Source organism: Gossypium hirsutum, chromosome A03, assembly GCF_007990345.1.
Source record: "Gossypium hirsutum isolate 1008001.06 chromosome A03, Gossypium_hirsutum_v2.1, whole genome shotgun sequence".
NCBI lineage: Eukaryota > Viridiplantae > Streptophyta > Magnoliopsida > Malvales > Malvaceae > Gossypium > Gossypium hirsutum.
Window position 1 is genome coordinate 110,834,138 of NC_053426.1, and position 12,162 is coordinate 110,846,299.

The following is a 12,162-nucleotide window of genomic DNA, read 5'->3' on the forward strand; positions in this document are numbered from 1 at the left end:
TAATTTTAAATTTTTTTCATTTTTAACATATTTTTTTATTTTTTTCTTTCAAAATTTTTGGGGTGAGATTATCAATTTTTTAGAATTTTTTTTAATTTTGAATATTGAACTTTTTAATTGAAATATGAACTAAAATATTAAATTTTAAATTTTAAAATTTTTTATTTTTAAAATTTTAAATTTTAAATTTTAAATTTTTTTTTTGAAGATTTTTATAATTTTTAAATTAACATATAAAATACAAAAGGAAACTTTAACAGAAATAAAATGGAATCGATGAATTAAAAAAATACAAAATGACACTGCAATACAAGCATTATTCTTTTAAATATGGTCCGCATTAGTTGTTTACATTTTTATATAAATGGCATTTAATTATATGTACACACCTAAATTTTGAAAGAGATACATCTCAGAATTATATATAAATTTCGGTTTAATGTGTAATTGTAGACGTGAAATTCTAATTGTAGTTTAAATGTATAGTTGAAACTTTAATTTTGATTTAATCATACACATTTTAAAAAATAAATACATCAATATATTTTTATATTGGATAAATATGAATATTTATGTCTACAATATATAAATATAAAATGATGTTATATCAATAATTGTGTTAATAATTTACAAGAACTGGATCAAATTAAAGTTCATGTATACAATTGCACACTAAACCATTGTTAGAAAAAGTAACATTTACTGGGGATTTTGGATTTCGAATTGGGGAGAAAAGGGTGATTATTTTAAGGATTCGGATTAGGGAAAAATGAGAAATTATCTCTTACATAATTTAAACTATAATCATAATTTTAATATATTAAAATTAATATTATCTCTTTTACAATTATATAATAAATTATTTAATATATAAATTACAAAACATTAATTAATCTAAGGCTTAAACCTCTAACCCCTACCCCTTAAACCCTAAATCATAAACATAATCTCTAAACCCTAAAAACCTAACACTTAACCCCTAACCCTTAAGCCTGAACCCCCCAACCCTTAAACCATAAACCATAATTCCTAAACACATAATCCATAAACCTTAAAACCTTAAAATAGTAACTCATAAACTTTAAACCCTATACTATAATGATAATTAAATCAATATTTTAAAATTAATACTATCTCTTTTATAATTATATAAGAAAATATTTATCATATAAATTAAAAAACATTAATTAATCTAAGCCCTAAACTCATAATCCCTAAACCCTAAATCATAAATCCTAAAACATAAACCCTAAACCATAAACAATAACCTTAACCCTTAACCACTAACTCCTAACACCTAAACCTTAAACCCCAACCCTTAAACCACCCTTAAACCATAATCCATAAACCTATAATCCATAAACCTTGAAATAGTAACTCATAAACATTAAACCCTTAACCATATACCATAAACCCTAAACTATAATGATAATTAACTCAATATTTTAATATTAATACTACCTCTTTTACAATTATATAAGAAAGTATTTAACATATAAATTAAAAAATAATTAGTCATATACCAAAAATCTTTAAAATTAATTTAAATAATAGTATTTTAATTTTTTTCATTTTTTGTGGCATTTTTCAAAAAGCGCCGCTAAAGCCACTAAAAGCTCAATACAAAACGATGGTGTATTGCAAAATTCTTTTTTGGCGTTTTTCAAAAAACGCCGCTAAAGGTGTACATATAGCGGCGTTTCTTAAAAAAGCGCCGCTAATACTTGATCTTTATTGGCGTTTTTTAAAAGCACCGCTAAAGCCACTAAAAGCTCGACGGAGTTTTGCAAAAAAATTTGGGGTGTTTTTTTTGAAAAGCGTCGCTAAAGGTGTACTTATAGCGGCGCTTTTTAAAAAATGCCGCTAATACTTGATATTTGGCAGCGTTTTTAAAAAGCGCCGCTAAAGCCACTAAAAGCTTAATACAAAACGCGGAGTTTTGCAAAATTCTTTTGTGGCGTTTTTTGAAAAACGCTGCTAATGCTTATTCTTTAGCGGTGTTTTTCATTAAAACGCCGCTAAAAACCTTTTTTGCTGTGGTGAGGCAAAGTTACTATTACACAAAAGAATGGAGAAAAGAAATTTATATCAGATGTTTATTACGTACCAGCTTTGAAAAGCAACATCATCAGCCTTGGACAACTTCTAGAAAAAATGATATGAAGTACATATGAAGAATTGCATGCTCGCCCTATAAAATAAGAGTGGTAAATTAATTGCCCAAGTTGATATGACACATAACCATCTATTTACTATTGACGTTGAATCTGAATAGGTGAAATGCATGAAGAATGCAATTAAAGATGAATTATGGTTGTGGCATTTAAGGTTTGGGCATCTTAGATTTTCCGGTCTGAAGCTATTGTCAAAAGAAATTATGGTAAATGGGTTGCCAGAAATTAATCCTCCTAATCAACTGTGTGAAGCCTACATTAAAAGAAAACAACCCAGACAGAGTTTTGAAACGAGAAAAACTCGATGAGCCAGAAGACCATTGGAGATCGTGCACTTCGACATAGCAGGTCCTTTTGATATACCATCACTTGGTGGAAACAGGTACTATGTTACTTTTATTGATAATTTTCGTAGAAAAAGTTGGATATATCTTCTTAAAACAAAATCAGAAGCATTTGACAAGTTTATCAAATTCAAAGCCATGGTAGAAAAACAGAGTGAACATTTCATTAAGATGTTCAAAACTAATAGAGGTGGTGAGTATACTTCAAAGCTATTTGAAAGCTTCTGCAAGGAACAAGGAATTATTCACCAATTGACAACTGCATACACGCCATAACAAAATGGAGTCGCTAAAAGAAAGAATCACATTATTCTTGATATGGCAAGAAGCATGGTTAAAGGTAAGCATTTACTAAGAACTTTCTGGGCTGAAGCTGTTCAATATGTTGTTTATTTGTTGAACCGATGTCCAACAAGAAGTATGAAATACAAGACGTCAAACGAAGCTTAGAGTAATCAAAAGCCAGGAGTCGGACATCTCAAGATTTTTGGATACATTGCATATGCTCATGTGCTGACCAGACGAGAAAGAAGCTTGACGATAAAGGAGTAAAATGCATTTTCATTAGTTATGAAAAGAGAAGTAAGGCATATAGGTTATACAACCTTCTCACCAAGAAAGTTATTATTTCAAGAGATGTTGAATTCGATGAAGTTGATTATTAGAGATGGAGCGAAGAAGAGAAGAAAATTAAAGGATTATTTTTCAGTGATGACAAAGACAATGAGTTCATTAATCAAGAACAAGGCGATGATCAAAGCCTTTCTCCAAGTCTTGTTACAACAACTCCTACAACATCATCATCACCAACCAGCAGCAATACCAACAACTTAGACGAAGCACCTGCAAGAATGTGTAGTTTACACAATATTTATGAGGTTACAAAACCCATAGAAACAATACTCAATTATTCATTATTCTGTTTAATGACAGAATGTGATCCAATAATATATGAAGATGCAATTAAAGATGTCATATGGAAGAAGGCAATGGATGAAAAAATTACAGCAATAAAAAGAAATGACACATGAGAGCTAACCAGTCTACCAGAAGGACATAGTCCAATAGGAGTCAAATGGGTGTATAAGATGAAGACCAATAAAGAAGGAAAAATGGAGAAATACAAAGCAAGACTAGTTGCAAACGGCTACAATCAAAGATATAGCGTAGACTATGATGAAGTATTTGCTCCAATCGCCAGAATTGATATTATAAGGCTTCTAATGGCAATTGCAGCATAAAATAAATGGAAAATTTATCAGATGGACGTGAAGTCAGCATTCCTTAATGACTACTTGGAAGAAGAAGTCTATATTGAACAACCACCTAGATATAGCAAACAAGGACAAGAAGACAAAGTTTATCGCTTGAAGAAAGATTTATATGGACTGAAGCAGGCTCTGAGAGCATGGAACACAAGAATAGATGAATACTTTCAGAAGAACAAGTTCATGAAAAGCCGATACGAGCATGCTCTATATACGAAGAAAAATGAAGTTGGTGACATCATGATCGTGTGCTTATATGTGGATGATATGATTTTTACAGGAAACAATCCAGGTTGATTTTAAAAAAGCTATGACTAAAGAATTTGAAATGACAGATATACTAAAGAATTTGAAATGACGGATATTGGTGAAATGTCATACATTCTTGGAGTCGAAGTAAAACAAATGAAAGATGGTACATTTGTGTCTCAAAAGAAGTATGCAGAACAAATTTTAAGCAAAATTTAATATGAAAGATTGCAAGCCAGTAGCCACGCCAGCAGAACCAGGCATGAAATTAAGTGTTGATTCATCTAGAGAGCCAGTAAATTCAACGTTATTTAAAAGTATCATTGGAAGTTTAAGGTACTTGACTATCACGTGGCCAGATATCATGTACGCAGTGGGAATAGTTAGCAGATACGTGGAGAAGCCAAAACAAGATCACCTAATTGCAGCAAAGAGAATTTTGAGATACATCAAAGGTACGATGGATCAGGGTTTATTCTATACACACTCACAAAGTTCAAAATTGGTTGGCTATTCAGATAGCAATTATGATGGTGACTTGGATGATCGCAAAAGCACATCCGGATATTTATTCCATATTGGTTCCACAACATTTTCATGGTCATCGAAAAAGTAACAAACAGTAGCCCTCTCAACATGTGAAGTAGAATACTTGGTTGTTGCAACATGTACGTGTCAAGCAATTTGGTTGAAGAATATTATGGGTGAATTATCTATTATACAAGAAGGTCTAATTACAATTTATGTTGACAACAAGTCCACAATATCTCTTGTAAAAAATCCAGTGTCTCATAGTTTAAGCAAGCATTTTGATACAAAGTATCATTTTATTCGAGAGCAAGTGAAAAATGAAAATGTGGAGTTAGTTTACTGCAAAACAGAAGATCAATTGGTGAACATTTTTACGAAGCCATTGAAAGCAGACATATTCCATAAACTCAAAGAAAAGCTTGGAGTGAAAAGTTCGGTTTGAGGGGGAGTATTAGAAAACAAATCGATTTTTCAAAGTCAAAAATTGCAGCCAAAGAATTTCTATCAAAATTGGCCGGCAGAAATGATAAAGTTTATCAAGCTAGAAATTTTATGAAAAGACAAGGATGATGGCAGCAGCTTTAAAAGTTTTACACGGCAAAGAAATTAGCTTGCAAGGTGGATAGCAAGTTGTTAAGAAATTGGTTAGCAACTTGGCTTATTGGCATGTACAATGGATAAGTATTATCATTTATGATATACCTAAGGGATAAAGCAATCATTAAGGCGGTAAACTATGTATATATATATGTATGTTTAGTTCATGTGTGAGTGCTAGAAAATGTTAGTGAGTTTGAGAGAAAAAAAAAGTGTTGTGAGTTATGGGAGGAAAAACTAGCAGCAGCTAGTATAGAGAGAAAAAAAAGAGAGAGTATGTATTGTGTTTATTTGTGTAAAATAAAAAGATAGTATTTGATTTATTTTTATTACACTTCCAACAGTTTCACAGGGACTATGGAAACTTGTGCTATTAGTGAAGAAGGGATCACCGATATCCCATTTATTTTTTGCTAATGATCTTGTTCTTTTTGCAGAGGCTTTTTTAGATCAAATGCGAGTTATTTTGCCCTTTTTTGGGGAACAAGATCAGTGCAAAAAAAATTATTTTTCTAAAAATGTGGCAATGCCTACCCATGTTACTATCAATGAAGAGAATGATTATACGGTGGTTAAAGATTTAGGGAAGTATTTGGGATGCCTTTGCTATAAAAGAGTTACAAATGCAACTTCCCAATACCTGATTGAGAATATGCGATAAAAGTTATATGGTTGGAAGGCACGAAACCTCTCTCTTGCGAGTAGAATTACAATGGCCAAAGTTGTTTTAGCGGTTATACCAATTTATGTGATGCAGTCGATGGTGGTTCCAAAAGGTATTTGTTTGGGAATGGAAAATAAAATGATTCGGAATTTTATATAGAAGAGAAAAATTAGTCTTGTCAATTGGAAAGGGATATGTCTACCCGTTGAGTAGGAGTATGGGGTTTAAAAAGAAGTTTCAAAATGGTGCTTTTCTTATGAAATTGAGGTATAATTTAATGAGAAAGGATTGTATGAAATTGTGATTTCATACCATTTCTATCCCTTTTCAATAAAAGAATGACAAATTAGATTTTTCCTCCTGATTTTAAACAGTTTTAGTTAAATTTAAATTTTTTCACGAGAAAAAAGCTGAAAGTAAAAAAAAAATATGATTTGTCATTCTTCTAAGGTAAAGAAATAAGGATGGCGTGGAATAAAAAATATGATTTATTATTTTTCTATGAGAAAAAAATAAGGATGACGTGGAATTAGAGTTTTATACAAACCTTCTTATAATTTAATAGATCAGCAGGATTGGGTTCAAGTGATGCGCACAAAATCTATGTACGAAGTCATGGCCTCCAATTTGGAGAGGGATTGCAAATGTTTGAGACATGGTTCGGAATGGACTGACTTGGAGCATAGGCAATGGCAGTAGTGTAGATTTTTGGCGTGACCCATGGATTACGGAGATTAGCCCCTTAATCAATCAAAGTTAGAAGCCAGACGAGATTCCCGCTCAAAGAGTAGCTATTGAACAGATGGTCAACTCAAGTGGATATTGGAATTGGGGACTGTTTGCGCGACTGTTACCTCAAGTTAGTTTTGGCTAGAATCGCTAGCCAAAGGCCACCTCTCGCTTGGGATGTTGATGATTTCCTTGGTCGGCGTTGGAACAAAGGGAGGGGTTTTACTTCGAGATCAGCTTATGATGCTTTACTGGATCTGACTGGGGAACCGACTAACCCGAAATGGAGCAAGCTTTGGAGGTTCAAGGGCCCTCAAAGAATTAAAACATTTATTTGGCTCGCGACTTCGGGTAATTTGCTGACAAATGTAAACCGGATGGGGAGGCTCATGACGGATAGTGGGCCGTGTCAATTATGTGGTGAAGATGATGAAGACATCGACCATGTACTTCGGGGATGCTATCCGACAGCCTTTTGAAGTGGTCTTATAGAAGCTGGTAAATTGAATGAGTTCCTTACCATGAATATTGAGGATTGGATCTTCACAAATGTGCTTGATCCATTACATTTTGTAGAGTTCGATAATGATTGGGACACTAGATTTGGGTTTTTACTATGGCTATTATGGTAGAAAAGGAATAATTTTGTGGAATGGGAACCAATTTTGCGGCAAGCAAATCGGTTAACAATGGAGATCAATAGGGCGCGAGCTAGCCAGGTAATTGGTACTGCTACTAAATCGAGAATTCAGTCACTTGTTTGCTGGGAAAATCCGAGAATATGGGTGGATCAAGGTTAACAAGGATGGTGCAAGGAAATTTGCAACGGGTGCAGCTGCAGCGGAAGGGGTGTTTCGAGACAGTAATGATCACTGGGTAATGGGTTTTGCTATGAATATTGGCACGTGTATGGCTATGTGTTGTTCCAATAGGGTCGGAAGCGTGTAAATTATTGTACTAAAAAATCACACAAAGTTCAATTCCCAGGGAAGAGAGGTGGATCACATGGATCTCTTAAATACCAAGTCTTTCCTTAGTCAGAATATCCCTTCTATAGTAATTTAATAGCACAGTTAAATACTACTATTATACCCTCAAATATTGAAAGAAAAATAGGACAAGAAAGAACACAAGAGTTTTAACGAGGTTCGGTAAATTATACCTACATCCTCGGGCACTAACACCAGATGATAACTTTACTATCTTCAAAATATTACAAACAAATAGAATTCCTTAAGAATTCTCAAATGGGAGAAGAAAGAAAACTAAGAGAGAAAGATTGGTTGGGATGGTTGAAATGAAAAATGAAAAGGCCTATTTATAGTTGAAGTTCAGGGACTAACTTGCAAATGGCCTAAAAAATTAGGGACCAAAATTGCAATTATCCCATTCAACTTTTCAACATTCGGTGCAACTTGCTCAACCTTTTTAACAAGTTGCTTCCTACCTTTGTTGACCTTTCAACAATCTCCACCTTGAAGATTTGATTAGGATAATCACATCTTCACACACTTCCTTCAACTCCCCAAATTCGATAAAGTTATCTTTTGTAGTGCCTCCAAATGCGCTCTCGAGCGCCATACACCTAAAGGTGCTCAAATTCTCAGGATGTTAATCAAGTTCAAACAATGATTAAACTTGATTGTTGTTACCACCTTGGTCATCATATCTGCGGGATTATCTACTGTCGGAATCTTCTGAAGTAGAATTTTTCCTTTTTCAAAGACTTCCCGCATAAAGTGATATCTTACGTCGATATGCTTGGTTCTTGAATGATAGACTTGATTTTTCGCTAAATGAATAGCGCTCTGACTGTCACAATATAAACTTATGTGACTTTGAACAACTCCTAAGTCTTTCAACAATCCATTAAGCCAAATAGCCTCCTTAACAGCTTCTGTAACTGCCATATATTCTGCCTCTGTAGTAGACACAGCTACTGTAGACTGTAAGGTAGACTTCCAACTCACTGGGGCTTTCGCAAGAGTAAACAGATACCCCGTAGTTGAACGACGTTTATCTAAATCACCAGCAAAGTCGGAATTAACATATCCAACTACAAACTGACCAAATGCTTCATCCTGTTCAAAAATTAAACCAACATCTACGGTTTTTCGAAGATACCGTAGAATCCATTTCACAGCTTGCCAATGTCCTTTTCCAGGATCATGCATATACCTGCTCACAACTCCAACAACTTGTGAAATGTCAGGCCGCGTACACACCATCGCATACATCAAACTCCCAACTGCATTAGCATATGGGACTTTTGCCATATATTCTCTTTCTTCTTCAGTTTTCGGAGATAATTGAGCACTAAGTTTCAAATGAGAAGCAAGTAGGGTACTTACATGTTTTGTGTTTTCATTTACACCAAAACATTGTAATACCTTTTTCAGATATTGCTTCTGATTCAAACAAAGCTTGCCTCAGTGTCTATCTCTACTTATCTCCATGCCGAGAATCTTTTTGGCCTCACCTAGATCTTTCATCTCGAACTCTTGATTCAACTGAGCCTTCAGCTTATCTATCTCTTTTTGGCTCTTCGAAGCGATTAACATATCATCAACATACAAGAGTAGATAAATGAAAGATCCGTCATGCAGCTTCTGCAAATACACACAATTGTCATATTTGCTTCTTGTGTACTTCTGCCTTCTCATAAAGCTATCAAATCGCTTGTACCACTGCCTCGGGGATTGCTTCAATCCATATAACGATTTGTTCAGCTTACAAACCCAATTTCTACCACCAGCATCTGTGTATCCTTCGAGATGAGTCATATAGATCTCCTCTTCTAACTTACCATGCAAGAAAGCCGTCTTAACATCAAGTTGAGCTAGTTCCAAATTCAACTGTGCTACCAAGGCCAACAAAATTCTAATGGAGGAATGCTTCACAACAGGGGAAAATACATCATTGTAGTCAATTCCCTCATTCTGAGCGTAGCCTTTAGCTACCAATCTTGCCTTGTAGCGAATATCCTTCTTGCTAGGAGATCCATCTTTCTTTACGAATACCCACTTGCATCCGATTGCCCTTTTACCTTTCGGTAATTGCGCCAACTCCCAAGTATTGTTCTTCAGGAGAGACTGCATTTCTTCATCCATGGCGCTTTTCCATTTATCACTTTCTAAGCTTTGCATTGCTTCTTGATAAGTGATAGGAATATCATCAACAACGGGAAGGGCGTAGGCCACCATATCAGTAAATCGAGCAGGTTTACGAATTTCTCTCCGTGGTCTTGCAACTGCAACTGGTTCTGGTGTACTTAGTGGTTCTTGGGTCAGAACCTCTTCAACCTCTTCAACCTCTAATTCCTCCATTGTGGCTGGAGAATTAGACTTATTAACTGGGCAAATCCCCATCTGCTCAAACTCCACCTGTTTTGGAGTACACTCCACCTGCTGTGGAGTATTGCTCGTCTGAATATCTTTATCTACTACCTTTTTCAATGTGGCAGATTCATCAAAGGTAACATCTCTGCTACAGATCATTTTCTTTGTGCTTAAACACCAAAGTCGAAATCCCTTCACTCCAGAAGTGATTCCCATAAAGAGAGCTTTCTTTGCCCTCGGATCTAACTTTGACTCATTCACATGGTAATATGCAGTGGATCCAAACACATGTAAGGAATCATAATCTGTAGCCGGTTTTCCAGACCATACCTCCATAGGAGTTTTTCTTTCTAATGCAGATGATGGCAAACGATTAACAAGATGGCCAGCGTATGTCACAGCCTCAGCCCAAAATTGCTTGCCCAACTCAGCATTGGACAACATACATCGAACTTTCTCCAGCAATGTTCGATTCATACGCTCTGCCAATCCATTCTGTTGTGGTGTATCCCTAACTGTGAAGTGTCGAACAATACCATACTCTTGGCACACATCGAAGAACGGATCACTTTTATATTCCCCTCCATTGTCCGTCCTAAGCCGCTTGATTTTCTTACCAGTCTGGTTTTCGATCATAGTTTTCCATTTAAGAAAAACTCTAAGCACTTCATCCTTAGTTCTCATGGTATACACCCAAACTCTTCTGGAAAAGTCATCAACAAAAGTAACAAAGTAGTGTTTTCCTCCCAATTAAGGTGTCTTGGAAGGCCCCCACATATCTGAGTGAACATATTCCAAAATACCTTTTGTATTATGGATAGCAGTACCGAATTTCACTCTCTTTTGCTTTCCCAGAACACAATGCTCGCAAAATTTTAATTTACAAGCCTTTGTACCTTTCAATAATCCTTGCTTTGCCAGAATTTGCAAGGATTTTTCGCTGGCATGTCCCAACTTCATATGCCACAACTGCATTGAGTCCAATTCTTTGTTACCGGAAGCTGTAGCGACTGCTCCAATAACTGTACTACATTGGTAGTAATACAAGTTATTTTTCCTGATGCCCTTCAATATCACAAGTGCGCCAGATGTCACTTTCAAAATCCCATCTCTCATAGTAACAACTGAACCATTGGATTCCAAGGCTCCCAATGAGATGAGATTTTTCTTCAAACTGGGCACGTACCGAACATCAGTCAGAACTCTGGTTGATCCATCTTTATTCTTTAATTGGATTGAACCTATCCCAACAGTTTTACAGGCATTGTCATTGCCCATATAAACAACTCCTCCATTTAGTTCTACTAAATCAGAGAACCACTCCCGGTTAGAGCACATATGAAAGGTACAACCCGAATCCAATATCCACTCATCTGAATGGAACGACGATGATGATGCAACCAGTGATAGTTCAGAGTCACTAGTATCATGCTTTGCAACACAAGCATCTACAGCAGCTTTTCCCTTATTCTTCAGCTTTGGACAATTTTTCTTCCAATGGCATTTCTCATGACAAAAGGCACATTCATCTTTCCCTAGTCTGGACTTTGACTTTGATCTCCCCTTCTGAGTTTTCTTCCGAGTGTATGAACGACCTCGGACTACTAAAGCTTCTGTATCTCTGATTGAGTTTTTCTGTTTGTCCTTCTTTCTCTGTTCATAACTGTATAAGGCCGCACAGACTTCGCTCAGAGATATATCACTCCTGCCATGAAGTAGAGTAGTTTCTAGGAACTCAAACTCCTCAGGAAGTGACCCCAACAGCATCAAAGCCAAATCTTCATCTTTGAATGTCTCATCCATATTTAGCAAATCAGTGACTAACTGATTAAATTTGGTGATGTGATCATTCATTGTGGTACTTGGGACGTAAGTGAAGCGAAACAGTCTTTTCTTCAAGTGGAGCTTATTTTGACTGTTTTTCTTCAAAAATTTTTCTTCAAGTGCCACCCACAACTTATTTGCAGAAGTCTCTTTTGAAAAAGCATACCTCTACTCTCGAGAAAGGCATGATCGAATTGTGCCACATGCCAACCGATTGATCGCCTTCCAATCTTTCTCCTGTACATCATCTGGTTTCTCTTCATCAATGGCAATGTCTAGACCCTGCTGAAAAAGGGCATCTAGAACCTCACTTTGCCACATACCAAAATGGCCCGTGCCATCAAAGATCTCCACAGCCAGTCTTGCATTTGCAATTGTCGGTCTTGTCCACATGGACGATGTTGAAGCTCTTACACCGACCGTTTTCTCCATAATCTTTCAATA